The sequence below is a fragment of the Pinus tabuliformis genome, chromosome 6 (genome assembly GCF_031772625.1).
Source record: "Pinus tabuliformis cultivar Carrire ecotype Pingquan chromosome 6, CPIR1, whole genome shotgun sequence".
NCBI lineage: Eukaryota > Viridiplantae > Streptophyta > Pinopsida > Pinales > Pinaceae > Pinus > Pinus tabuliformis.
The window spans coordinates 1,388,331,968-1,388,358,907 of record NC_142292.1 but is presented as its reverse complement, the minus strand read 5'-3'; positions in this window follow the sequence as shown (position 1 = coordinate 1,388,358,907).

The window sequence follows — 26,940 nt, the reverse complement described above, 5'->3', positions numbered from 1 at the left end:
TTTAGGAACCTCTTACTGAAACTGTTGTCCATTTACCTAAACATCTGGACTTAGAATTTGAGCATTCAGAAGTTGTTACTTTACTGGAAGACAATCAACCGGTTACCCCTCAGACATCAGTAACTATTGAAACTTCAACTTTATCAACACCAAAAATATTTTATGGACTTGACGGTGAAGTTCTTCCACCAAGTATAATTGCTATAGAGGAAGAATTGGAATAAGATTCTACACCTGGAACCTCTTTCCACTTTGGATCTAGGTTTTATCATTGCCCTCATACTCCTCATTTTACTGCTCCATTTGATCTTTCTTATTTTCAAGTACCTATCTATTCTTTAGGACAATGTTTGGGTCTGTTAAATATGGTCGAACAACTGTCAACATCTCAGACTGTATCATCTGATGAAACTACAACAGAATCTTCTATTGCAACCTCCTCGATGTTTTCTACCACACCTGAGTCACACCTTTATGGTGAATCGTACGTCCTGGTTGGTTACCAATCTTTATCTGGAACCCACTCAAGGGTTGCTTCTACACCATGGTCATCACCCATGTCCTCAACCAGAATTTTACCTGGTTCTTCTCTAATGGGAACTCAACAGTTTGATCCTACATATCAATATCAAGCTGGGAAATTTGGTCAACAAAGACCTATGTATCCATTAAATACTGGATTTCCACCATACGGAGAGCAATATTCTTATTCACCATATCCTCGTTATTCTGGAGGACCATCATATGGTAGTCTTCCACAGTATTCAGTTCAATTTGGAGTTAGAGTTTGTCAATGGCAACCAACAATGCCAGTTCAACCCAGGCTTGTGTATCCAACACAACCAATGCAAACTGTGTCAGCTATTCCTACTACACCTGTTGTTACTATTGTACCACAGTCACAAATTCAAACTGTTGTATCTCAACCAGTACAAACTGATCCTTCTACCTTGTAACCACAAGTTTTAGGTCAAGAAGTTCAAATTCCTCAAGTTTCCATACAACAACCACTTATTTCTGGGGTTCAGCAACAACCTCAGGTTAGTATACCCTTATCTGGACTAACCCAAGCTTACACTGGTATAGTTTATTCACAACTTGGCCAACCTTTCATTGCTGGGCAACAACAACTGTTAAATCAACAACAGTTGTACCAACAACAATAACAGTTGATTCAACAACCGTGGCAGCCTCAATTTCAACAACCCCAATTCCAGCAATTCCAACCCCAATTTGGACTTGCTCAATAGGCTCAACTTGGGTTTGGTCAATATCAAGCTTACCAAGGTCCTGGTTAACAAGGCTTTGTAGGTTATGGACAGCGATACATTCAACCTAGTTATCAACAACCACCTTATGCTAGTTTTTTTCAACAAAAACCATACCAAGGTTACCAAATGAAGATGCCCTATGTCAGTATGCAAAGACCTATTGCTCAGGAAATTCCATCATAACCTGGGTATGCTCAACCTGACTTGAATCGACAGTTTCCATTTGTAGCAACTTTAGAATTACCAGATTTAAAACGGCTCACTAATGATCCAATTTTATATTCACCTTGGTGGCCGATAATTCTGCATAAGTTACCATCTGACATTCCAAAATTCAACGGTAATCCTAGAGAAGACCCATGAAATCATGTCATGATCTTTCATTTGTGGTGTTCATCAAACTCCTTAAATGATGATTAGGTTAGACTTTGTATTTTCCAAAAAACACTTACTTGTCCGGCTGCTAAATGGTACATTGAGTTACCAAGAGCTTCTTTTGACAATTTCACCACTTTATCCACTACATTTTTGACCCACTTCTAGTTACCCATCAGATACGAGACTGGAACGGAACTCCTAACAAACTTTAAATAGACGACTACTACCCATATATCAGATCATATTCATGAGTGGCGACATCGTCATTGGATGGTTAAGACATATGTTCCCGATCAGCTTTTAGATGAGTGGTTCATAAAATCCTTGTTTCCATCAATCACCGAGGATGTGGCAAAAGGTGGATTTGTCATATAAGAGCAAGTAATTGCTCGTACCCAATACTTGGATTTGATTTACACACAATTCTACACGCTTTATGATAAAATTCCCAATTCACCCTGACCAGCTTTCACCGTTCCTTGTCCTCCACAATTGAGTAAGGACTCTCATGCGGGTGATGGTGTGATTGTTTCTTCGAGCACGCAAACTGCGAGAAGACCATCTGGTCAAACCCTTGCCGTTACCAATCAAACTACCAATGCATTAGAAAATATTCTTTCTTTCAAAATTAATGACGTGTCTTCTGACAAAGTCAAAAATCCAAAGCAACCAGGAAGCAAGAAAAAGGGGAAAAATAAAAAGAAATAGGATAATTCCCCTCCAGAGAAATCATCTGATTCCTCTGCTTCATTATCCATGTATAATCTGTAATGACGAGCATTTTACGAAAGATTGTCCACACTGCTCTGAGGTCTCTAAACTTTTAAAGACTTCAAACACATCGGTAATGTTGACTGATCGGTAACGTTGACTGATCCCCAAGTACTCATTTTATCCATCACAAAGCCACAAAATGAAGCTTTGGTGTCAACGAGAAACAAATATTATGGAAATCCACCGTCATCATCGAATAATCAGGCTACTGATCAACCTCATCCTTCGACTTTGACTTCATCTGAAAATATTCCACCTATTGTACCAGAATTGACAATAAAACCACCAAAGGGAGTTGTGCACAAATCTACATTTAACCCTCGGGCTCGAGCAGCTCATAATTATAACATAGTGGAAGATCTTGCTTAATCACCTTCTGCTATGTCGACACTCGAGGTGTTACAAAATTATCCCTCCCAGAAGCAAGCTTTATTATCAGCAATAGGCAGAGTGTATCCTATGGATTCTAATATTGTGGTTTTTAACCATGTGGGATATACACCACAGTTACTGGCGTAGTTAGCCTTCCTAATTCAAGTAAAAGTTCTCGATAAGAATGTTCACCAAACTATTTGATGAAGGGGCATCTACTTTCATTATGTCAATGAGCTACTGGAAAACACTGGGTTCACCGCCGTTGTCACGATCACCAACCACATTGAAAGCTTTTGATGAAAGAACATATACTCCTTGTGGGATTTTGAGTAACCTGCAAATCAAGCTAGGGGCAAAATAGTTACTGTTGAAGTTGAGGTAGTTGACAGACCCCTCGATTACAACATTTTACTGGGAAGGCCATGGGTATATGCTATGGCTATTATGGTTTCCACGTACTTTCATACTATTGCATTCCCTTTTAAGGGTGGAATCACAGTCATTGATCAGCTAGCCTTCTTTGCCAATAGTTCACAGGCTACGGGAAGCATTCCATTGGTACACGGACCCTTGCTGTCACTTCAAAGTGTTGGAGTAGGTCTCTTTAAAGATCCTTCCCTAATGGGTACTTTTACCCTACCATCACCATCTGATTTGGTGGAAGTGGCAAGAGTAGAGACTTGTAATATGATTTCCTCCACCTCATCTGATTTAAGGAGGATTACCAACAAGGTTGAAGTTGATAGTAATATTGAGGTAATGTCATTAAGCCCCATTGAATCATCATAGCAATCAATTTTTTGGGCTTGTGCGGCAAACCCAAATCCGCACTCAATGATTGTATGGGTAGACCGTTCGTTAGAATATGGTACTTCTTCAGATCTTTTCTCACATCTACATTCTACGGATGAAGGAATCATCCAATCAATCATGATAGGAGAAGAACCATGGGAAGATTATCATCATCGTTCCCATCTTCCAGATGACATCGAAGATTATTCAAATGAACTAAACCACCTGTCAGTTGTTGATTTCATATCGAATTTAGTTTTCATAAACACAGTAGAATCTGAGTGAAACCTATCAAATATTGAAGAAATGATTTATATTAATATTTCGACCAACCTTAATGTTGTAGAGAATATTCATTTCAGAAAATATTATTCTTCATCAGAAATTGATAGTTACCATACTCTCTTTCGTGAATTTCGAGATATCTTTGCATGGTCTTACGAGGAGATGCCAGGCATTGACTCTAGTATTGTTGAACAAGAAATCAAAATGTACCTTGATTTCAAGCGAGTTCGATAGCGGCTTCAACCTTTTCATCCAAAGAAATCCACTGCAATTAAAGCAGAAGTTGAAAAACTTTTGCGGGCTGGTTTTATTTTCCATGTTCCTCTTACTGACTGGGTTTCCAACATTGTTCTTGTCATGAAGAAACAAGGAACAATACGAGTGTGCGTTGATTATAGGGATGTGAATTAGGAATGTCCAAAAGACAATTATCCTACTCCTTTTATCGACTAAATTATTGACGAATGTGCCAAATGCGAAATATTTTCGTTTATGGATGGTTTTTCCGGCTACAATCAAATCAATATACGCCCATAGGACCAATCGAAAACAACTTTTATTTGTCCATGGGCCACATTCGCCTATAGGAAACTCCCGTTTGGTTTGAAGAATGTTGGGGGCACTTTTCAGAGGGAAATGAATTATGCCTTCCATGACATCAAGCACATTATTCAACTGTACCTTGACGATTTACCAACTCATTCACAAAAGTGGATTGATCACCCGCAACATTTGAGAGTAATATTTTATGGTGCCAACACTACAAGATACAATTCAATCCGCACAAATGTGTGCTTTTCATTGGTTCTGGTCGGTTGCTTGGTTTTGTAGTGTCTATAGAGGGGATTCGACTGAATCCATTAAAGGTTCAGGCAATTCTGGATTTTCCTTCACCTTAAAATCTTTTATAGTTACAGAGACTCCAAGGGAAAGCAAACTTTCTGAGGAGGTTCATTCCTAATTACACTGAGATGGCTAAAGGTTTTACACGTCTTTTGAAAAAGGAGATACCCTTTCATTGGGATCAGGTCGCACAAGCTTCCTTTGATGCTCTTAAAGATACTTTGATTAGAGCTTCATTAATATATTCTCCAAATTACCAAAATGACTATTACCTGTATCTCGCCGCTGCAGATATAACCATTGGTATGGTTTTAGCCCAGGAAGAAAATGGGATTGAACACCAGATTTATTACTTGAGCTGTAATCTCAACGAGACAGAAAGTAAGTACTCTTATGTCGAAAAACTAGCTTTGGCAGTTGTGCAAGCTATTCAAAGATTTCGCCATTATATCTTGTTACGGAAAACAATTGTCATTTCAGATTGCAACCCTATGACATACATTTTGTCACGTCAATTGTTGGGGGGAAAATACTCAAAATGGATAGTTATTTTACAGGAGTTTGATTTGGAATTCATCAAGTCCAAATCAAAGAAATCTCTAGTTTTCGCTGAGTTACTATGTGACCTTCCCTCGACCTCCATTAATTCAACATCTGAACCATCAATATTGGATGAGTCTCTATTTCTAATTTCTTCATCTGACGCATGGTAATGATATATACTAATCTACCTCCGAACCCAAACTTTTCGGCAAGATACCTCTCGCTCGCAATAGCAACGTATTCGTTACCAAGCCAAAGATTATCTAATCATTGGTGACACACTTTACTGTCATGGTATAGATACAGTTTTATGGAGGTACCTCACGCATGAGGAAGCCGAGAAAGAATTGAATGATTGGCATTCTGGTGCCTGTGGTGGAAACTTATCAGGATATGTGACCGCACAAAGAATTCTCCGTGCTGGTTACTTCTGGCCAACTATATTTAAAGATTGTATTATTGCTATCAGAAGCTGTCATGCATGCTAGATATATGACTAAAAAACCAGATTACCACCTACACCACTGCATCCAGTCGTTGTTGTTGGCCCATTCGCCAAACGGGGCATTGAATTTATGACATGTAACCCCAGCTCGGCTGGGGGGCTTGGGTATATTATAGTCGCTGTTGACTATTTTACCAAATGGGACGAGGCAATGCAAACATTGAACAATAGTGGCGAAATGACTACTCTTTTCTTTTTTAACCATGTGGTTGCCTGGTTTGGTGTACCACAAGCCATAGTTACAGATCATGGGTCGCATTTTCACAACCACATGATGACTGAATTGACTACTAAGCTAGGACTGTCACATGATAGTTCTACCCCATATTACCCGCAAGCGAATGGACAAGTTGAGGCCATCAACAAAGTCCTGAAGCGGATGTTGCAAAGAATGATAGGGGTTCATAAGAGAAACTGGCATTTAATCCTATACTCTACCTTGTGGGCATATCGAACCTCGGTGAGAAATGCAACTGGATTCACACCCTTTCAGTTGATGTATGGTTTGGAAGCAATCTTACTGATACAATGCAAAATTTCATCGCTCAAACTCGCGATTGACCTGTTACCCGACACTTCTGAAGAAGAAGCGCATTTCTTGGAATTAATCCATCTGGATGAAACCCGTCGTGATGCCGCATTGGCTAACGAAGTGCATAAGAAATGTATTAAGGCACAATATGATAGAAATGTCAAGCCTTGTATCTTCTCAGAAGGAGACCTGGTCTTGCTTTATGATCAGGAAGCTGATAAACTTGGAGCAGGAAAATTCGAACCAATGTGGATGGGCCCTTATGTTGTCAAGCGTGTTCTGGCAAAAGGTGCCTACAAGTTAGTAGATTATGATGGGATTCCATTGTCGCAGCCCCGAAACGGGTTGTACCTCAAACATTACTATGCTTGATTAAGTGTAGTAAAACTCACTGTATATATGCTTTCATTGCATGTGTGTGTGTTTCTTTTAGAGATTTTTATCTGGTTAGTAATCTGCTTTGCATTTGTTACAGATGTCGGAGTCTTTAGAACCTTTTGTTGGTTATGCTGATGGTGCTAGTCATAGTACACAGAATTTGTCTTTTGCAACATGGGCTATTTTTGCTCCAAGTGGCGAGTTAGTGAGTTTCCAAGGGATTTGTATCGGTTGATCGACAAACAATATCACTAAGTATAGTGCATTGATTGAACTACTCTCTGAAGCCATTTCGCTTAGCATTTGCCGAATCATTGTTAGGCTGGAGCCACAACTCATTGTACTACAACTAACAAACATTTATATTGTTCGAAATCCAACAATTTTTCATATGTTCCTTAGAGTTTGTATTTTGGAAAGACGTTTTGAACACATTAATTGATTCTCTAACGAATTATGTGTTAAATAGATATTTTCGACACATGTAAATGTAGTATTTTTAATTCACATCATCAATTGAATAGGATTGCATATAACCATAGAAAAACTCTGAAAGTAAAATAGATAGGTGTTTTAAAAGTTTTTACAAAATTTGTACCCAAGACACATTTGGTCATTTGACCCAAAAACTCAAAAATGCATACAAAACATCCTAAGTAGATCTAGTGGTGCTCATGGTAATAGGTCACAGCATGTGCTATCATGCGCAAAAGCCTAGCCCAATGGTTAGGAACACCAATAGTGTGGCGTTGCAGCCTCATAGGTAACTCCTTGATCCGGATATCTGAAATACCAAGGGTTAATCCCTCTATGTGATCCTGCAACTCTGCTAAGGTTTCGGCCAAATCCAAGTCCTAGAGAACTACTCTCCCGATGTTTCTTTGCGCTGGCCCACCTGCAACCTGTTGGTGTCTCGCAGGTCGAACAATACCCACATCTGCATGCATAAGAGTAATTTTAGTTTAGTCTTGGAAACATTAAAAACACAAAAACATGTAGAAACTTGAAAAAATCAAAAAACACTTTGGTCAAACAACTTACCCATAGCACCCCATTGTGCTCCAACTGGTAAAATCAAATCTAGATCTCCACAGAAATCCATCCCTAAGTATGGATGCTTCTCGATAACAAGATGTTGTTGCTCAAGCCAGCTGAAAAATGTAAGGGAGAAAATGATTGTTGACTGACCCACATGTCGAGCCATCAATTCTACCCACCTCTGCATACATGGATCTCTAGGACCAGCCACACCCAGTGAAACATGCTATGGTTGCATCAATGGGATTCTTTCTAAGGAAAAAGAAATTAAGATCAAACCATAGCAGAAATTCTTTGTCTTACCACTTTTTACCTTAGTCAGTTGTTCTTTCAGCAAAGAAAGCACAACCTTGCACCAGTTGAAAACTTTTGGTTCTAGACACTCTAGTGCATACTGCATATAAGATCTATTAGATAGATGGAGTGTCACACTACCAGCCAATTTTTTGATTGTGAAGAGGATCGTTCTTAAAGGAAAATCACCTACATCCATGATATTTATTTTCCCATCCTTGCTAGGCTGTGTACCTGGCCGACAAAACTGTCTAATATAATATCTCACCAATTCACCTCCACGGGCAAATCCAAAAAGTGAGATGGGGGCACCTTGCCTCGACAGTCTGGTAAGAAAGTAGATATCCTCAATGGTAATAGGGACCATCTTTTCCCTAATGTGAAAAGCTTGATCTGTCAGATCCCATGCACGAACAAGGAATTGCAGTAGTTCTATTTGTTGCCTCATTCTGGACAACTTAAAGTATTTGAGTAATCCGCAATTTTTGAGGGCCTCGACTGTACCCAGATGTTTAGGGCAACCATGTCTTGTTCTTCATGCTCCCTTTCTCACCATGTAATCAACATTCTGATCTGATGAAAGCTTGAAACACAATCATAAGCTAAATTAGGATCGTTTCCATGCAAAAAACAAGACAAATTTTGGAGCAAACAACTAAAACAAACTTGGGAAATGTGCCCAGTGCAGCCTAGACACAGAGACAGTGCATTGCAGAGCATGCAACCTTCTATCTGGGTTCTATTCAGCATAGTTTTCGATGTGAAAGCCTGCGCTGATCCCAAGGAAAAAAATGAAAACCCAAGGGCCCCAAAAAACCCTAAAATTTGCATGAAATGATAAAAAAATTACTTCAAAAGAAAGAAGAGAGGTTTAGTTCCTACATGGTCTAGATGGCTCAAGAAATGGTCTGCATAATCTCTCGCAATCATCTGGTGAAAATTGAGGTAAAAACTAAGCTCAGAGCACAAAACTGAATGGTAAGTTCCAAATGGTAAAATGTCATCGTAAAAACTTGTTTTATGTTTATTTCATGTTCATTAGTCGATTAAACATTAGTACTTACCTATTTTTGCCTATGAAACAGATATTTTAATCCATTTGATGATGCCTTGAGCAGTTTTTTCAATTGATCTATAGAATTCAACGTGCTCGATTGTAAGTTGTACCTTTGACCACAGAGCACACTTTTATCTCTTTTTCGAGCTGTGTTAAAAATGAAAAAGGAACCCCCCTGGAGTCCTCTTTAAGCTCTTTTTAGACTCTCTAAATATGAAAAGATTGTCGAGCCCTTGTCCTTTCTAGATCGTTAATAGATTGGAAATGATATCTCTCTTGTATTATTTTACGCTTTTTCGAGCTTCAGAGATTAATTTACGAAAAATAACTTGTGGAGTTTTCTTTTTGTCCCTTTTCAAACTATCTAAAATATCAAATAGCGACAAACTTGTCCATCTAGACAAGACCAAGTTTCACTTTCGCTAGACTCGTTAAAACATCAAATAGCTATGGATTCACCCAAAGGGTGAAATTATACAAGAAGCATATGTTATCCTCCTCAAGCTTGATAAAAATAAAGAGGTGTTGGTCAGCAATGATTGGGGAAAAAGGGAAAACGGGGAAACCACTTTATGGTAGCAGGTCGCTCTTGAACATGACACTTTCACTCCATCACTATGACTATTTGGGTTGGGTTATTAGCTTGCTGGTTATCACAATGTTGGTCTATCATACCATCAATCAATTTGTTTTGGGTCAATGCTACCAATTCATTTTAGTGTCGTCGACATGTTCAAGAGAAGTCATTCAATCAAAATTCATCTTTTGCAATACCATAAACCTTCATTTTCATGACCGCCATTCCTGAACCTTATGTTGTCAGTCAAATTCCGTCTCTAAAATCACTACACTCGTTTCATGTCGTTGATGTGGGATACATCAAGGCCCTCCTGTGACAATTCACTTCTTGTCGACATCAACACATTATCCAAGAAGTTGACTTAGAAACACCCATTCAGTACCTTAAGGCTTGCATGCATCAATGGCCGGTTTCTCACTTCCGGCCATAGGCATACATCAATGGCCTTCGAATAAAAGAATTTGTATGGTGTTTGACATCAAATAATCCATCCACACCATGCAAAATGCACTACAGTACCTTGAGGATCATTATCATTATCAGTTATTTCTCTCGCATCTGTTAACAACTTACATCATTGGCTGGTAATCAGATGGTGTCTTCCCATGTTCGACTTCAGATCACATATTCACATGGTTAGACTCGTACTTGAGCAAACGATTGAATGATATAGAAGACCCCGAATCTAGTTTCATCCATCCAGGCTGCGATTTTAAGAGTACTAAATCATATGTACAATGGCTTTACATTGATGGTCATTCCGATCATGGTTCTATATTTGTAGACAAATTTTTATGTACATGTAATGAAATTTTATAAGCTCAGCATGGGTATGCCTTCCCTTAGAAATTCATGTAAAATCAAATATCATGATATATGTATTGTAATTGATGCAGGTCACCTTCCACTTTGATACCTCCTCATCACATCGTAAAGCATTTCATTCGACATTGGCATTTTTCCAACTTCATGCTTTAGGAGCAAGATGTTACAGATCCATTTGGGCACATTAAATGCCAACGCTCAGATCAGTTTTTTAGGGCTCATCAAACCCTAATTTCAGTTTCTTCATGCCCTAAACAAGTCACCCCTTTGAATGCCTCCTTCCCAGATAGTTTCATGACTTGAGGACATCCAAAAATAACCTCTAGAGGGACCAACACAGGTAAGCCCTTATGAAGGTGCATCGCAAAGCAGTTAAGTCCACTGTCAGGGTGCTCTGCAGAGCACTTAGGCTTCCTTTCACCTATGCTGGGAAAGAATGAGCAAAATTCACATAGGGTTTGAGGCATATTCTTATCTTTTGGAGTCATCTAGAAGTTTCCTCACTTATCAACTCCTATGAGCTTGAAAATGGATGAGGAATGAGTTAAGGTGCATCCTATCCTCTCATCCCTTCCTCCATGGAACTAATTCTAAGTATGGAAGGCCATTCAATGCCACCATTAATGACAAAACATCCTTCATCTTCCTATAAATTGACCACTCATCTAAATGATCAGGGGTTGGATTATGTTGAATTGTAAGGAGATAACGTTGCTATGAGATTTGGCTTTGAAGCAAGTATTGTGATGCTACAAGTTTGTCATGCTTTTGATGTGATGTGGATGGGATCCAAGCTGGAGGAATGGCTTTGAATCAAACACCAATGGTTGTAATTCCTTCTTCTATCTAATAAAGTGTTTGAAACTTTTTCCCATATGTTTGTATTATTTCATAATGATTATGTGTGTGAATTGTATCTGATTCCTTTCACTTATATTCAATAGATCGTATGCTTTGATTAGTTTTTGTCTTCTGTTGCATTTACAGGGTACTTCTCAAGCAGAGTAAGTATGGGAAAGAGCGACAGAATCGATACAAGGGAGACGAGAGGAAAGCGGAACTACAGGTAGGCCTTCTATCTTCTCATCTTATCTATTGCTTATAGGAAAAGTATAAAACACTTTTAACTGTTGTTCTAGATACATCTACTTATCTAGGGAATTAGTAATTATCCGTAGATGCTAAATTCTCCAAAACAAGCCCTTGGAGGCCCTTTTACCCTCAAGCAACATTTTGATGATGGACCTTGTGTTGTGGCTATTGGATCAGTCTTTATACAGATGGAACTGTAAAGAAAAGGATGTGAATCATGAGGGGGGTGTCATGAGTGGAGTTTCCTGGTTAGAATTGGAACCCAAAAGATGATTCAAAGAAATATTTGAATCAGAATGTCACCTAGGGTATGGGAACCTCAAATAAACATATGTCAAATCTCCCCAGATAAGTGAGGTCTCCCCCTACCTCTAAATTGTGAACAAAGCTTATATGCCATGTCGGTGGTATAGTGCATGGGAGAAAAAGTGTTTAAAGATTTTGTTCAAACAAAGGATGCATGCAAAGTGTTCACTATAATGTCTGTGAGAGAGAGAGATTCACCAAGGATTTTTTAAAACATGTAAAATGTTTGATGAAATTCCCCAATAGATGGGATTTACATGGGTCGGCATATATGCTCCACGGAGCTTGACTGTTGGTTTGGATCTGGCTAAGAATGGTAATGGGGAACTGGTTCTTAAAAAGTTTCCAATTTTTGTCAGGTCCTTGTCAAGAAAATCCCTTTGTATTTTGATGAGTGAAATGGATGTTGTAGAATTGCTTAAAGACAATATTCGTAAATTGACAGGGACTCTCGTGAGAGAAATGGGGTTCCTTCACAAGGGGAGACAATTAGTTATGGAAAAAGGCCTCATAGATTTCAAAATAAAGAAAGACTCCACCATATTACTAGTTGTGGGTCTAAAATGGGATGCCAAGAGTGGTGGGGCATTCTCTGCTTCAAAGCCCATGTCTTTTAAGGATGCCCTAAAGCCAGATATCAATCTTAAGTCACATAAGGAGCTCTCTGGTTAGAACTTTGTAGTAGATCACTCTTCGGGCAATCCCATGCTAGAGGTGAGTGAGCTCACTCCATGGAAAGAGTATGAGGGCCACAACTCTAGAGAAAAAAGTAACATTTGGGTCTTTCGGTGAAAGGTGCACCCTGGGGCCCATGTGGCTTTAGAGGGTTCCACTTGGAGAGGTAAAGCCATGAAATTATAAATGGGAATATTTTTCGAGTGAGATGACTATTTGGTTATTCATTCGATCAATTAATCATTCAATTGTTTACTGATTAGCAAGGGAGCTTTGGGGTTGGAATATGGGAATTGGCTTAGGTGCAGTTATTCAGTTAACCTTGTCGAATTGGATGCATCCTATTTTATGTGAGCTTGAGTGGCTCTAGAAGTCTAATGACTCTGAGAGCTTGATGCTCTAGTTTTTGAACCCTGGTGATTCTGGGAGCTTCATGGCTTCAAGGGTTTGTTGACCTTGATTATGGCTTGGTTCCATGTAATTTTGGTATGGAACCCAGTTTAGAGATAACCAGAGAGTCCTGGTTTAGGCTTTGGCATCGAATAAGGGGTTTATTTTGGTTCGACTATTTAACACTTGAACACCAAACAACAGTAGGGCTCTCGAAGTTGTGGGATGAGACTGTTCTAGTCAACCATAAGCCATCTTGGAAGGTGGACATTGCTAAGGGACTCAGGTTATGCCACTTGGGTGTTACACCACTTGGGTATCGGTCAATGGGACATGAGCCTATGGTTTTGAGTCTATTGGGGTTGGTGTTGTAGTGAGACCTTTGTTGTTTATTGGACAATTGTTTCCTATGGAGTTGTTTCCATAGCTCGGGGGTGACTTATGGTTGAAGCTATGAACCACATGGTCTATGTCTAGGAGGAATGTGGAGAGCCCATAGCCAATTGGCTATTTTTATGTAGATAAGTATTCCCCATGCCACAATATATGTTGTGTGTATTTTTACATGTGCTCTCATGTTTTGATAATAAACCCTAAAGTGGGTATTTGTTGTATTATCTACTGTGTGTATGTGCCATGCTTTATTTATGTGTTATTGGGCTATAAATCCTAGTTGGGGTTTGATATTTTTATGTATTAATTCCACTGCGTAATTTATTTGGTATGCATATTATCATTAATTATATGTGTGAGTAGATGGTTGATTTTGACATAGTATGGAGTGTTGAGTATTTCCCGCTTATGTCAGTCGACAGGCAACACTGGAGTGTTTAAATGGCTCTGATTATGAGCAGGTTTATTGCAAATTATACCATTTAACAATTACTGCAATGGTTGGATACATCCCTCAAACATTTTGGGACCAAGTCCATTTTGTCTATAATTTTCTCACTATTAAGGGTATCTAATATTATTCTTTCATATGTCAAAACTCTACCAAATTACTAGCTCCCTCTGAGTTTAGATCTCTCACTCCACTTTCTATATTCTTTGGCTAGTGGGAATTTTATTTCTCCATAAACTCTTGGCCAATTTGAAAGTCTAAATAGTTGGTACTTTCCTCTCCATCAAGGTATCTTTTAAGGATTCAAATATTATACCTATTTATAGTATTATAGGCAACTATTCTAGTTTAAAACGTCATACATATATAATGTAGGCAAACATTCTATAAAAAAAAATGTTATTTAGTAATTAAATTGGCAAATTTTTGGCTAATATCATCCATTTAATCATATGTATGTAAAAAATAGGCAATTTTAACCAAATAGACTAATATACTTTTCAAGAAATGTCCAAAAAAATAACCAAAGAAATGTCTAAAACAATAACCAATTCGCAAAATTTTGCTCCTAAAATTTTCCATACTTTCCATTTAACATCATTCTTCCTTTCTATTACTTTGTTTGATTTAAATTGATAGATCTTTGCTAACCAAACTTACATCCAATCTCTTCTTCTCAAACAAATCTTAAACCTAAATACTTTTCAACCAAAAACAATAAGATCATTGATAGACACATTTTTTATTTGATTTATCATCCATTATATGCATGCTTGTTTCTTTCTTTTATTGAAGATCTCATTTCTTATTTGTTTTTATGGGAAGAAATAAAAAACTTCATAATTGATTTTTGTCTTTTTTTTGCCTATTATTTCTTATTTTCCATTAATAAAGAAAAATATTATAGAATTAATATAAATCAAAACTAGTTAAGAGGTCTTATTCACTAGTGATGGAAATAAACTCTAAGTTCCCTCCATGATGCTTAATCATGAAATAAGGTGCGTAAAACAATATCACGTCAATGGATTTCTCTATTTTCATTGGTTAAAAAAATCACAACCAGGTTTCTCTTTTTCATATCAATAGGATCACACATCAGTTTTCGAGTATTCATATTTTAAAATGTTTTATATTGTATATAAGGTCAAAAAAGAAATTAGTATTATTATTATTAAAAGGTTTTTTTGAATTTTAATATTTTAAAATATTTATATTTTTTATTATATTTCTTTTATTAAGTTGTTTGTATTTGTGGCTCCATAATTTAGGGACATTTATTTCGTTAAAGTTTTTTGAGGATTGTATCTAGTTTGGGCCACATTAGCCTTAAGCTTATTAGATTTTTTAGCATATCTCCTCCCCTAACATAAGGCATAACCACCCCATGAGGGTTGATTCAGAATCGCCTTCCTAACGAAGCTCATCCTCGACTGATTATACTAACAAAACTTGACATATTTACTACCATATTAAAAAATAAATTTTATATATATATATATATATATTGAATTTTTTCTTAAATTATTTATTTATTATTTAGTATTATTATTATTTATTTTTTAAAATTATAGAAAATAAGAAAAAATTCATTATATATATATATAAAAGAGAATACTAAATTGTTACAATAAATTTAATTAGAAATTAGACATTGAATTTAAATGAGAACAATAATCATTTTTCCTAATAAATTTAATAAAAAAATTACTATTTTTTTTTCTTTTTTAATTTTTTGGATGTGGTTCACGAACACTTTGGTCAACGGGTGGTCGCTACATCCACAGAAAAGTCTAGGTTGATTGACCCCGAAGGGAATCTAGCCTCGCAGCCCATTAGCAAGGCCTAACCCCAAGGGCTTTGTGCAAAATGGACCCTGTGACCTCCCGAACAGCGAGGCACTGATTTTGACCTACTGAGCTAACCCTTGGGGCTTTAAAAAAAAAAATTACTATTATTTTAACTAGTAATTATATTAATAAATTAAATTATCTTTATTTAATTAATTATAATATTTTCACTTATATAAATTTATAATTAAAAAGAAAGTTGGGTGAAGATGGAGGCGGTGAAGAGCGCAAGGGTTTTCACCATTCACAAAAACTTGGTAGAAGACATTGATGTTTCCCAAGCCACTGCAATAGGCTCCAAATGGGAACATATTCAAGTAGTGAAAATTTGCTTTCCACCCTAGGGCAATGGAAGCAAGGGGTACTAGCCCTTGGAGGCCCTTTTACCCTCAAGCAACATTCTGACGATGGACCTTACGTTGTAGCTATTGGACTAGTCTTTATATAGATGTAACTCTAAAGAAAAGGACGTGAATGGTGAGGGGGATGTCGTGAGTGGAGTTTCCTGGTTAGAATTGGAACATAAAAGATGATTCAAAGAAATATTTGAATCAGAACGTCACCTGGGGTATGGGAACCTCAAATCAACGGTCGTCAAATCTCCCCAAATAAGTGAGGTCTCCCCTCTACTTGTAAATCATGAGCAAAGCTTATATGCCATACCGGTGGTAGAGTGCATGGGAGAAAAAGTATTTAGTGATTGTGTTCAAACAAAAGATGTATGCAAAGTGTTCGCTATAATGTCTGAGAGAGAGAGATTCACCAAGGATTTGTTATAACATGCAAAATGTTTGACGAAATTTCCCAGTAGATGGGGTTTATAGGGGTCGGCAAATCTGCTCCATGGAGCCTGGCTACTGGTTGGGATGTAACTAAGAATGGTAGTGGGGAATTGGTTCTTAAAAAGTTCCCAATTTTTTTCAAGTCCTTGTCAAGAAAATCCCTTTGCATTTTGGTGAGTGAAATGGATGTTATAGAATTGCTTATAGACAATATTCATAAATTGACAGGGACTCTCGTGAGAGAAATGAGGCTCCTTCAAGAGGGGAGACAACTAGTGTTGGAAAAAAACCTCATAGATTTCAAAATAAAGAAGGACCCCACCATCTTACTAGTTGCAGGTATAAAACGGGGTAACAAGAGTGGTAGGGCATTCTCTACTTCAAATTCCATGTCTTTTAAGGATGCCCTAAAGCCAGATATCAATCTTAAGTCACACAAGGATCTCTCGGGTCAGGCCTTTGTAGTGGATCACTCTTTAGACACTCCCATGCTAGAAGTGAATGAGATCATCAACAAGAAAATGATGGAAGATTTTAAAATTCAGGTGATTATATTTCATTTCAATGGATTTTGGTCCTCGCCATCTGCTCTGAGGGACTGGGTTCATCATACTTAGTCCCATAATATAGTTTTGTTGTTTTGTTCGAAAGGTTTTTTTGTAGTTTTATTTAAAGTTCCCGAATGTTGAAAGTGGGTTCTAGACCATGGCCCTTGGATTTGGGGCATAACAAATATTTTGATCCGACCATGGTTTCTGAGGTTTAGCCTGCTTACCATGAAGTTCTTTCCTCTATTAGTTTGAGTTAGTTTCCCAAACTTTCCCTTTAATGGATTGGACCAGAGATCTTAAAGGACATCAAAGACTCCATAGGTTTCTTTATCAAGGTAGAGAGTGAAATATTTTCAAAGGGCTTCATGAGTTTTGTCCGCATAGTGTGGAATTGGACCTCAAAGAAGGTTTTCTAGAAAAAATTGTCCTTAAGTGGAGAGACAAAGAGTATTCCCAACCTTTGGACAATAGAAACATAGGTGTAGAACCTGCCAACAACCTGGGCACCTTCAGCGTTCATGTCCCTTTCTTAAAAGCATTGTTGGCTCACATGAGGCGAAGAGAAACAATCGTGGCTGGCGAGATCCAAAACCAACGATATGTGCCAAGAATTTAGCAAATCAAAAACAAAATAGCTCCCGACAACAAAAGACATCAATAAACAACTCAACATCTCAAGATCCAAGTCATCCCCTAGTAGTTATAACACAACCCTCGAAGGAGGAAAATATTTTGCCAAAGGAGGAGAGATATTCAACTTCAGCACTGCTTGCAATTTGTGGGCAAAAGCGGAGCCATGAATCAGACCAGTTTGATGGCGAGAAAGACATGCCAAATCTGGCTGGTGTGGTAGCCATGGCAATCTCTCAAGAAAATGAGAAATCATCTTTAGCCTTAGCTGTGACAAATAGTTCTGCAAGATGGACTAATTTCTGTAGGAAAAAAAAGAAAAAGGAAAAACTCATGATTCTTCTTAGGGTTTGAATCCAAAGATGTAATAAATGTTATTTGATATAATATGATTATCTAATATAATTTGTTTGTCTGAAAATAATAGAATCAAATTTATTAAAAAAAAACTTTATAAGTAAAAAAAATTAATAAATAAAAAATAATTCAAAATTTTTTAATTTTAACGAAACCCAAAACATATTTTCTATAACTCATTTCAATGATTTAACTTAACTAATCTATTCCAAAACACTAATTACCCAAACTTGTCCCAAAAATCCAATTATTTTACCTATATTTTTAGTCCTTATTGCAGACACTATGGGGACTATAGTAATCGAAAATTTGGAACTAACACTAGTTTCGCTGAATTGTTGTGACAAATAACCATTTTTTTTTATGAGTCATAGGGTATTTTCCTAATGCAATTGGTTTGGTCGTCTTATTTGGCCTCTTCCCTAGGAGGGCAAGCCAAAAGCATATGTCATAAAAAAATTTACCTTCCGCATTTTCAAAAAGGTAAACTAATGCTGGAAGTAGTTGAAAACATTAAATGGTAGTGGCTTGGGAGGCTCTATCACTTACGCTAAGTATTTTCATCAATTCCACATAATCTTCTTATGCATATGTGCACAAATTCAATTCTCGCCACATTAAAAACCTGAACCAGGCCGTCTCAAGGTGCGAATAGAGCAAATTACCCTTGTAGGGTTGACCTTATCAGGAGAGTTACCCAGGTTCATCCTAGATAGATAGTAGGGACGTCGATAAATAAAGAATCATAGCTTATGCATGCAAGGTGCTTTTATACTCATTTTGGAATGAGATCAATAGTGTCGGTTATGCCACTGGTTGTAATGCTAGGACTGTTGCTCAAACTGCTGACCATGATTCTAGACTAAATGAGCTCTATCAAAGTATCCTCATCCAACCATCGACAGAAACACAACGAGATTTTAGCCTATGTATGTACGATGGTGGCTTTCGGGCAGGAAAAAAATCTATCTCTGGCCCAACGCAGGACCTTGGTAAAGTAAGGACCTTACTTTCTAATAGAAGGATTTTCCTATAGCATTCCCTATCGAGCCTGTACTGCTTGCCAGGATTCCCATGAGCTACAAAATGAGCTTTGTCGTCTTGATTCCAAATTCGGGCACGTTGGGTTTAATTCTGTGAGCCCTATAATTTTGGGAAGTATCCCTTTGTTGCTTCCTATCTTAGCATAGTTGACGTGCTCGTTGGCAAAGTTTTTCAATACCTACAACCCCAAAAGACTAAAAACAGAGCAATTTTATGCATTCACATACTGCCTCGAATGGATTTCAATTTGTTTGCTATAATAAAGAAAATATGTTATAGATTCCATGGACCCAGTGATGGTTGTCACTCGAATGCAAGTCTGCTTTTTCTTGACCAATTTCGAGATGATCTCTACAACCACTCTTCAAATATCCTTCTCATTATAGTTCCTCCAGTTCAGTATCTTTATGAGCCTCTCCACCCCATCTCGCATGGTTCTGATTGCCCACAAAGTCTTGTATGCAAAATGATCTTTATTCACATGCGCGAACAGAACTCAAACAATCGTCAGTTGTAGATCAACAACATTGGACTGTAGCAGCTCCAAGCAACATGATATAAATTCCATCTTCAAACCATTGAAAATGCTTCCATTGACACACAAAGAATATGTATCATATAAAAAATGTTAAACCATGCAGAGTTCTAAATGACTGAAGCCATATTCTGCATTCACCTCCGTGAGAAATTTTCATGCAATGATCTTCATTTCCAGTAGGCCTTCTCGAGTAGGAACAAAAGCCCTTTAGCTAAGGTGAGGCCATAAAAAATATTGAGAGCTGATTTCCGATTTTTGGTATTGCTACCTGAATCTTGGCCGAAGTCTTGCTTGGCTAGCCAATAGAAGGACAACGACACCAATTGAAGCCAGAAAATCATATGGTTGGTGTTTATGGATATGGAAATCCACCCGGTATAAGGCACTAATTGTGCCTTAAACATCGACCATGTCCCCTTTAATAAACCATGATTATTGACACCAGAATTTTCTTCCAGAGTGTTGACATTTGGACTTTCGGTATTTTTATATCTAAACCATATGTAGATTCATCTTAAGATAGAGTTTTTTCCATTAATATAGAACCTACGACTTAGCCTCTTAGCACTATCTCTGAGTGTCTCCATGGATATTAGCGTTGTCTCGTGTTGCCACTCGAGCTCCTGGCTTCGGCTAAAGATGCGAGCACCTTCTGTCAATAATATTATGCTCACGAACCAGAAGTATACCTTTCCTAAAGTTACTATGAAGCCTCCGAGGAGGACAACAGTTTCCCAGACGAAGGCCAAGGTTCCGAGCCCACTAGCGGCATTCTCCACAATAGCAAGCCTGAAGGAAAACAAAGTAATTTTCTTCTCGAGAGTTGCGTATTTTTCACTGCGACTCCGGGACTCTTGAGATTCGATTGGCTCCATCTGCAGTTTGAATGGAGAAACTAGTTTACGACCTTCATAATCACTAGTGAGGTAGCCATTATATCTAGTTGGATGCTCAGTGATTCTACCTCTGCATTATTTTCTATGACAAGACCAACATCTCTAACTGGTGTTTGGAATTGAGCAGGATTGACAATCAGACCTTTATTCAGATATCGAAAATGTTTGCAAAAATCTTGTTTGAGAAAACTAGCCAGTTTCATCAATCTGCTACAATTGGTAACAACCAATCATGAATATATAATATCTCAGCATATGCTTTACTGATACAAAATTGTGTTGAGGTCAGCGTGGGATAAGTCTCCTTCTAGTCCATTGCATGCTACACTGATATTGGTATCATTGGTATGGGCCAGAGTTGGATGGATAATATTCTTTCACTCATACTTCGAACCAAGATAATAGTAGTATTATTTCCATAAATAGGACTTGATGATATAAACCTAAACGAGAACGCAACATATTATAGATATAACCATAAATACAGAGGTGTAATAGAAATAACACTTCATTTTATTAATATCAAATACTGAAATATGCTTACAAACAGAATGGAAATAAAACTAGCTCAGGTGATGGTAGCTTATCTCTGAGAATATATGTGGCTGCTGCATGCCTCTGAACTTTGTGAAAATGAGGCTCAAGGGCATATTTATTATTGAACAACAAGAGAAAACCCCAAAAATCCAAAAACCTAACCCCAGGAGATGGAACGCCAAGATTTTGTGGGCCCCATTGGGGTTAGTTGGGCAACTAACTTCCTGGAGTCATAACTTGGTTATATTATCTATGTTTGGCACATACGATACCTGGTTGGAAAGATCTCTCTGAGTACTATAGTATTTGGAATAGACACCTACCATACATATGACTATGGTCCTATTGAGGACCTCAAAAAAACGTTGTTTAGGGGGTCAAAACTGCTCCAGAAGCTCAAGTCCTGAAAAACTGCTAAAAATAGTAAATGTTGCAATAAACAAGGAAACAGATGAAACCGACTGGATTTCTAGGTGGAATAGGCAGGTGGACACCAATATCCACCTAGATCAATCCTACCTCCTTAGGAAGCAATGGCCTCCATTGCGTGCAGAGCCTCCATGAGGTCAGGAAATTTCTGTTGAACTTGGTTCCCAGTGAACCACTTGCCTCAGTGAAGGAGTTGGCCTGCTTTGACAACTCGATATAGTTGGATCCTCTATTGGCAAGTTTTATTGATATCCATGTCCATGATATGATCAATTTTGGTTCTTCCCATGCAATTTGGGTTTAGCTTTGTTGGTGTGAGTTGTTATGCAATTTCGAATATGTCCAGTGATGGTAGAAAGTATAGTTGGAGACAGTCTACATTGAACACTCAATGTAGACCAAGGAAAGGTGGAATGTTGAGCTCAAAGGCATTGTCCCCTACAACCTTGGTGATGATGTATGGAAAATATCGGAGTGGGCGAAGCTTGCGGTGGGGTCCAACGAGGTGCTCCTTCGACAGATGTAGCCAAATTTTGTCACCCACATGGAACTTGTGCGACACCCGATGTTGGTCATGATGCTACTTGTACTTATAATTGGATCTGTCCAATATATCATGGACCTACTGGTGGATGTGTTGAATGCACTCAATGAATTTGTTATCCCTATTAGCTTCGGACTGAACGTGAGCTGAATCTGCCTACGTGGCTACAAATGTTATGGCCACATCAATGGGACATAATTGTTGAAATCCCAGTGCTACCTGAAAGGGCTTGTGGCCTGTCGAGCTATGGAGAGCTTTCTTGTAGTTGTGTTGGGCATAGGGGAGGCTTTCAACCCATGTGCGTGGATGCTTCGAGTTGTACATGCGTAGAATGTGTACGATCATCCTGTTGACGACCTCTATTTGGCCATCAGTTTGGGGGTGGAAGGTTGCAGACTTAGTAAGTTTGGTATCCAACATCGACGAGAGACTTGACCAAAAGGCACTTAGGAATCTATTATCCCGATATGAGATAATGGACTGTGGGATCCCAAAATGTACCCACACTCGCTCAAAGAAGAGCTTAGTGATGGCCTCTGTTGTGATACTCTTCTTGCAAGTCGTCGTAATGGCCATTGTAGAGAATATGTTAACGACCATGAAAAAATAGTCATAGTCGTGCTTAGTAGAATTAAGGCCCAAAATGTAATCCATGGAGATGGATTTTGAAGGTTGACTAGGAGTAGGCAGAGGAGTATATAGGCCTTACTTCTTGATGGTTGGTTTGGCAATGGCGCATGCAGTGCAGGATCAAATGTACTTCCCAACATCCTGACGAAGGTTCAACCAATAAAAATATTTTTGCAGTACTGCCATTGTTTTCTCTACTTTGAAATGTCCAATGACCTGACTGTAGTGCGCCTCCCAAATCATCTTGGCACACTCACTTGAAGGAACATAGATGTGTCCCAGGTGGCATAACAGTTCATCCTAGAGGTGAAAATTTGGAAATTACTTACCTTCTAGGAGTGTCTGGTATGTGATGTCAAATTCTAGATCGCTCTTGTAAAGATGTGGCCACCTCGAAGTCTTGTGCCCATAGAAGTCGAGCACAGTGATCAGCACCATGACTAGTGGTCGGCTGAGGCAATATGCAACATTATTGGTGCTGCCCTTCTTGTACTTAATGTTTAGATGGAATTGTTGTAGGTATGTGGACCATTTCTGATGGAAATCATTCTGCAACTTCCCTTGTGTCTATAAGAACTACAGGGGTCGGTGGTTTTTGTGGATGACCATTTCCTTCCCCAAACTGTAATGCTTCCATTAACGGTAGTCCTACACAATGGAATACATTTCTTTGTCATAAGTGGGATACTTTCAGATTGTGTCTGAAAGTGTCTCACTGTGGTAAGCCACTAGATGCCCCTACTGAGTAAGAACTACACTAATAACATAGTTGAAGGCATCTGTCTCAATCTCAAATGGTTGTTGCATGCATGGTAATGTGAGCATTGGTGCAAAGAAGAGGTGATGCTTCAACTCGGAAAATGCCTTACGTTGGGTTTCAGACCAAAAAAACTTATATTTTGCTTCGCCCTTGGTGACTTGACTTAAAGGCCAAGTGATATGAGAGAACCTCAACATGAACCCGTGGTAGAAATTGGTAAGAACCAAAAAACTACGGAGCTCTGGTAGAGTAGTTGGGGCTAGGCAATCACGAATGACTTGTATCTTGGTTGGGTCAACATGCACACCCTTCTCATTAATGATGTACCCAAAATATTGAACTTGGGTCATGCCATAAGTGCATTTCTCCAAATTGACACATATCTTGTGTTGTCGCAAGGTTTAGAGGACCTATCATATATGGTGGAGGTGCTCTTCCCAATTTTGGCTGAAGATCGAGATGTTAAATACACCACCACGAATGCATTGGTGAAGGGTCAGAAGATGTCATCCATCAATCTCATGAAATTTGCGAGGGAATTGGTCAACCCAAAAGGCATGACCAACCATTCGAAATGGCCCTCCTTATATTTGAAATAAATATTCCACACATCAGAGGGTTTAATAGGCACCTGGTGATAGCGGACTTCAAATCAATCTTGTTGAAAGATTTGGACCTCTTGAGTTGGTCCAGAAGGTCATAAATCCGTGGGACTAGGTACCTATTCCGTACAGTGATCTTTTCCAATGATTGATAGTCAATACAGAGTATTCAGGTCCCATCCTTCTTCTGTACCAATACAATCGGGTTCCCATAGGGTGATGAACATGGCTTGATGTGCCCTTTCTATGATAAATCCTGAATCTACCTCTTGATCTCATCATTCTATAAAAAAGAGTGTCAATAAATCGGTTCATTGCATAGCAACACTCCCAGGGTCATATCAATGGAGTGCTCAACTTGACAGTGTAGAGGGACCCCGGTAGGTGAGGAGAAAATGTCCCTATACTCCTCCATGAGCTTGTCCATCTATTGCTGTTGTGCGGAAGAGCCCTGTCTGGAAGTCACAGACACAATATTCTTCTTTCCCTAAGGGCGAATCATAAGGAAAACAAATTTCCTGGTCTGTGAAATGATCTTACTGCATTTCTTTGGAATGATCAAAGAGATGGCGACAGGTGGGGCTACCTCCGATATCCTGTACAAATTATTACCCAAAGTAAGAATCATAGAGTGAGGTATAGACTCATATACAACATGCTTCTTCCAAAAGAATGGTTGTCCTAATAATACATCACAAAATTCAAGAGGGGAAACATCAGACAGTACCTCATCCATGAAGGGCTTGATGTTGTAGGGAAGGCGACACTCCTAGTTGATACGAAGATTTCATCCTTGGTGAAGCCACCCGATGGTGTATGACTGCAGATGTGTTGTAGTCAGTAGGCCCAGCTACTTCATGACCTTTGCTGAAATGAGGTTCTTTTGGCTTTCATTGTCGACAATGAACTGTAATAGAGAACCCTTCACCCACATCTATGAGTGGAAGAGGCATTCCCCTCTTATGGATCTTCAGGCTCATTCTTCTGGATCTTGGTGGTGGTGACGGTGGCACTAGGATCCGCATCAATGATCTTCTTCCCTTTGTCATTCCCCTTGTCAGGTTCTAACTTAGAGTCAGAACATGCATTTGATTCAGAAGCCTTCAACTCGACCACTAGTGACTTCTTGGCCCGACACTCACTCGTGTTGTGAGTGGAGCTCTTATGGAACTCACACCATTTTCCCATGTCCTTCTTTGGCTTCATGGTGTTATTATTTTCTTGCGGCTTCGGTGGGTTGTCCTGGGTTGTCCCGCCTTGACTTTGCCATTTTCTTTGTGGTTTGGGGGTGTCTTTCCCTTTCCTCAGATTCGCAGATCCAAAGTCTCGCTTCTTCTATTTAAACTTCTCCTTGATCATGACATATCAGTATGCAGTGTCGAGCGAGGAGATTTCCAGGAACTCCATATTGTCCTAGATGTACCTTTGTAGGCAATCATGGTACTTGAGTACCAAATTTCTCTCAAAATCCTTGATACTGAACATCGTGTGAAGGGTATGAAAAACATTGGTGAACTCCGGCACATCTTGGTCCCTTCACTACCGCAGCGTGGTTCACTTTATGTATTTATCCTCATAGCTCCCGACAAGGTAGTACTGCTCCTTGATGGTGTCCCGGAACAAATTCCAAGTGGTGCAGCTAAAAATAGTGAGGGTGTACTTTTGTCCTTGTTCTCACAGTAGGTTTCCCACCAGTCCCTTACATGTGGGGTAGCTTTAAAAAGTGAAAAAGCAATCTTTTCCTGGCTGGAAAAATCATGAACTAAAAAATATCCTTCTAGCTTATTTAACCATTTATTTACAGCGTCTACATCTATCTGACCTTCAAATATGAGGATTCGAAAGTTAACTTGTACCTTAAAGGGTGTGGCGCTTTCAGAGTAGCTGCTGGAAGAATATGTGTCGCCTTTGTGTAGCTGGTTGAAGGGAAAGTACCCCTAGGGTCCTTTGGGCTAAGACTCTACCAAACTGAAAATTGCTTATTCAAAGAAACACACACACACAGCCATCTTTTTTACTTTTAAGCAAATTCTAATGTTTAGGGTACATACCTAAGGTCCTACGTTCGAGAAGACCGTTAGGGTGCAAACCCTTCTTGGAGTTCCCTTCTTCTTTCTTTGACCTGCAAGACAAACAAATCAAAGAACACAACTGTACATGTATAGAAGTTTATGTATAAATCATCTTTATGCTATAAAGTTAGTTATAAAAAATCTTTAAGTAACCACTTTCATAAGAATTCAACACAAGAATCTCATAAGCATAAAGAAAGATTATTCGGGAACAAAGACGTGTTTCTTTATATATAAAGGCAAATAAAGTACATATATCGGAAAGATATCACCTGAACACCTTCAGCAGGCTCCAAGCAAGCTTCCTCCCGGATTCGTTCCAGCCTCCAGCCTCCAACAAGAGCTCCTTCCAAGTCTTACTCAATGATGATGTCAAGGATGAATGATCACCAATACACATGGAAACAAGGGTTTCCTATGCAAGATGGGGGAAGTGCAGAATGCACCAAGGACTTCAGACCTGGTCTAAGGGAAAAATCTCAGCATAATAATCTTGCTCTCCTTTCTCTCTCCCCTTGGCCTTCCCTTTGATGTCTTTTTATACCCTCTCCAAAGTAGTTTTTTAGTTAGGAGTTGGTTGGGAACAGTTGGGCCACGGGCACTAACAGGTGATCCAGCAGGTAAACCCGCGATCACCGCCCGAAAAAGAGGAAATTATATTTTTTTAAGTGCTTTAATAGATACACGCGGGTTGGGTATGACAGAACCGCGTGTACACGCGTTTAACACAGGGAAAAGTCGCGTATAGGGAATAAAACACTGTTTTTTAAATTTTTGGACCAGGTCTGGAAGGAGGGGTTGCCCTAGGCCATAAGTGCAGCATCACAAACCATAAGAGTGAGATTTGGAGCTATAACAGATGCCCCCTAATGTATGAGGTCAGAAGGGGAACATGATGGCCGAAATACATTAAGTAAGTACAAGGAAAGGAACTCTGCCGA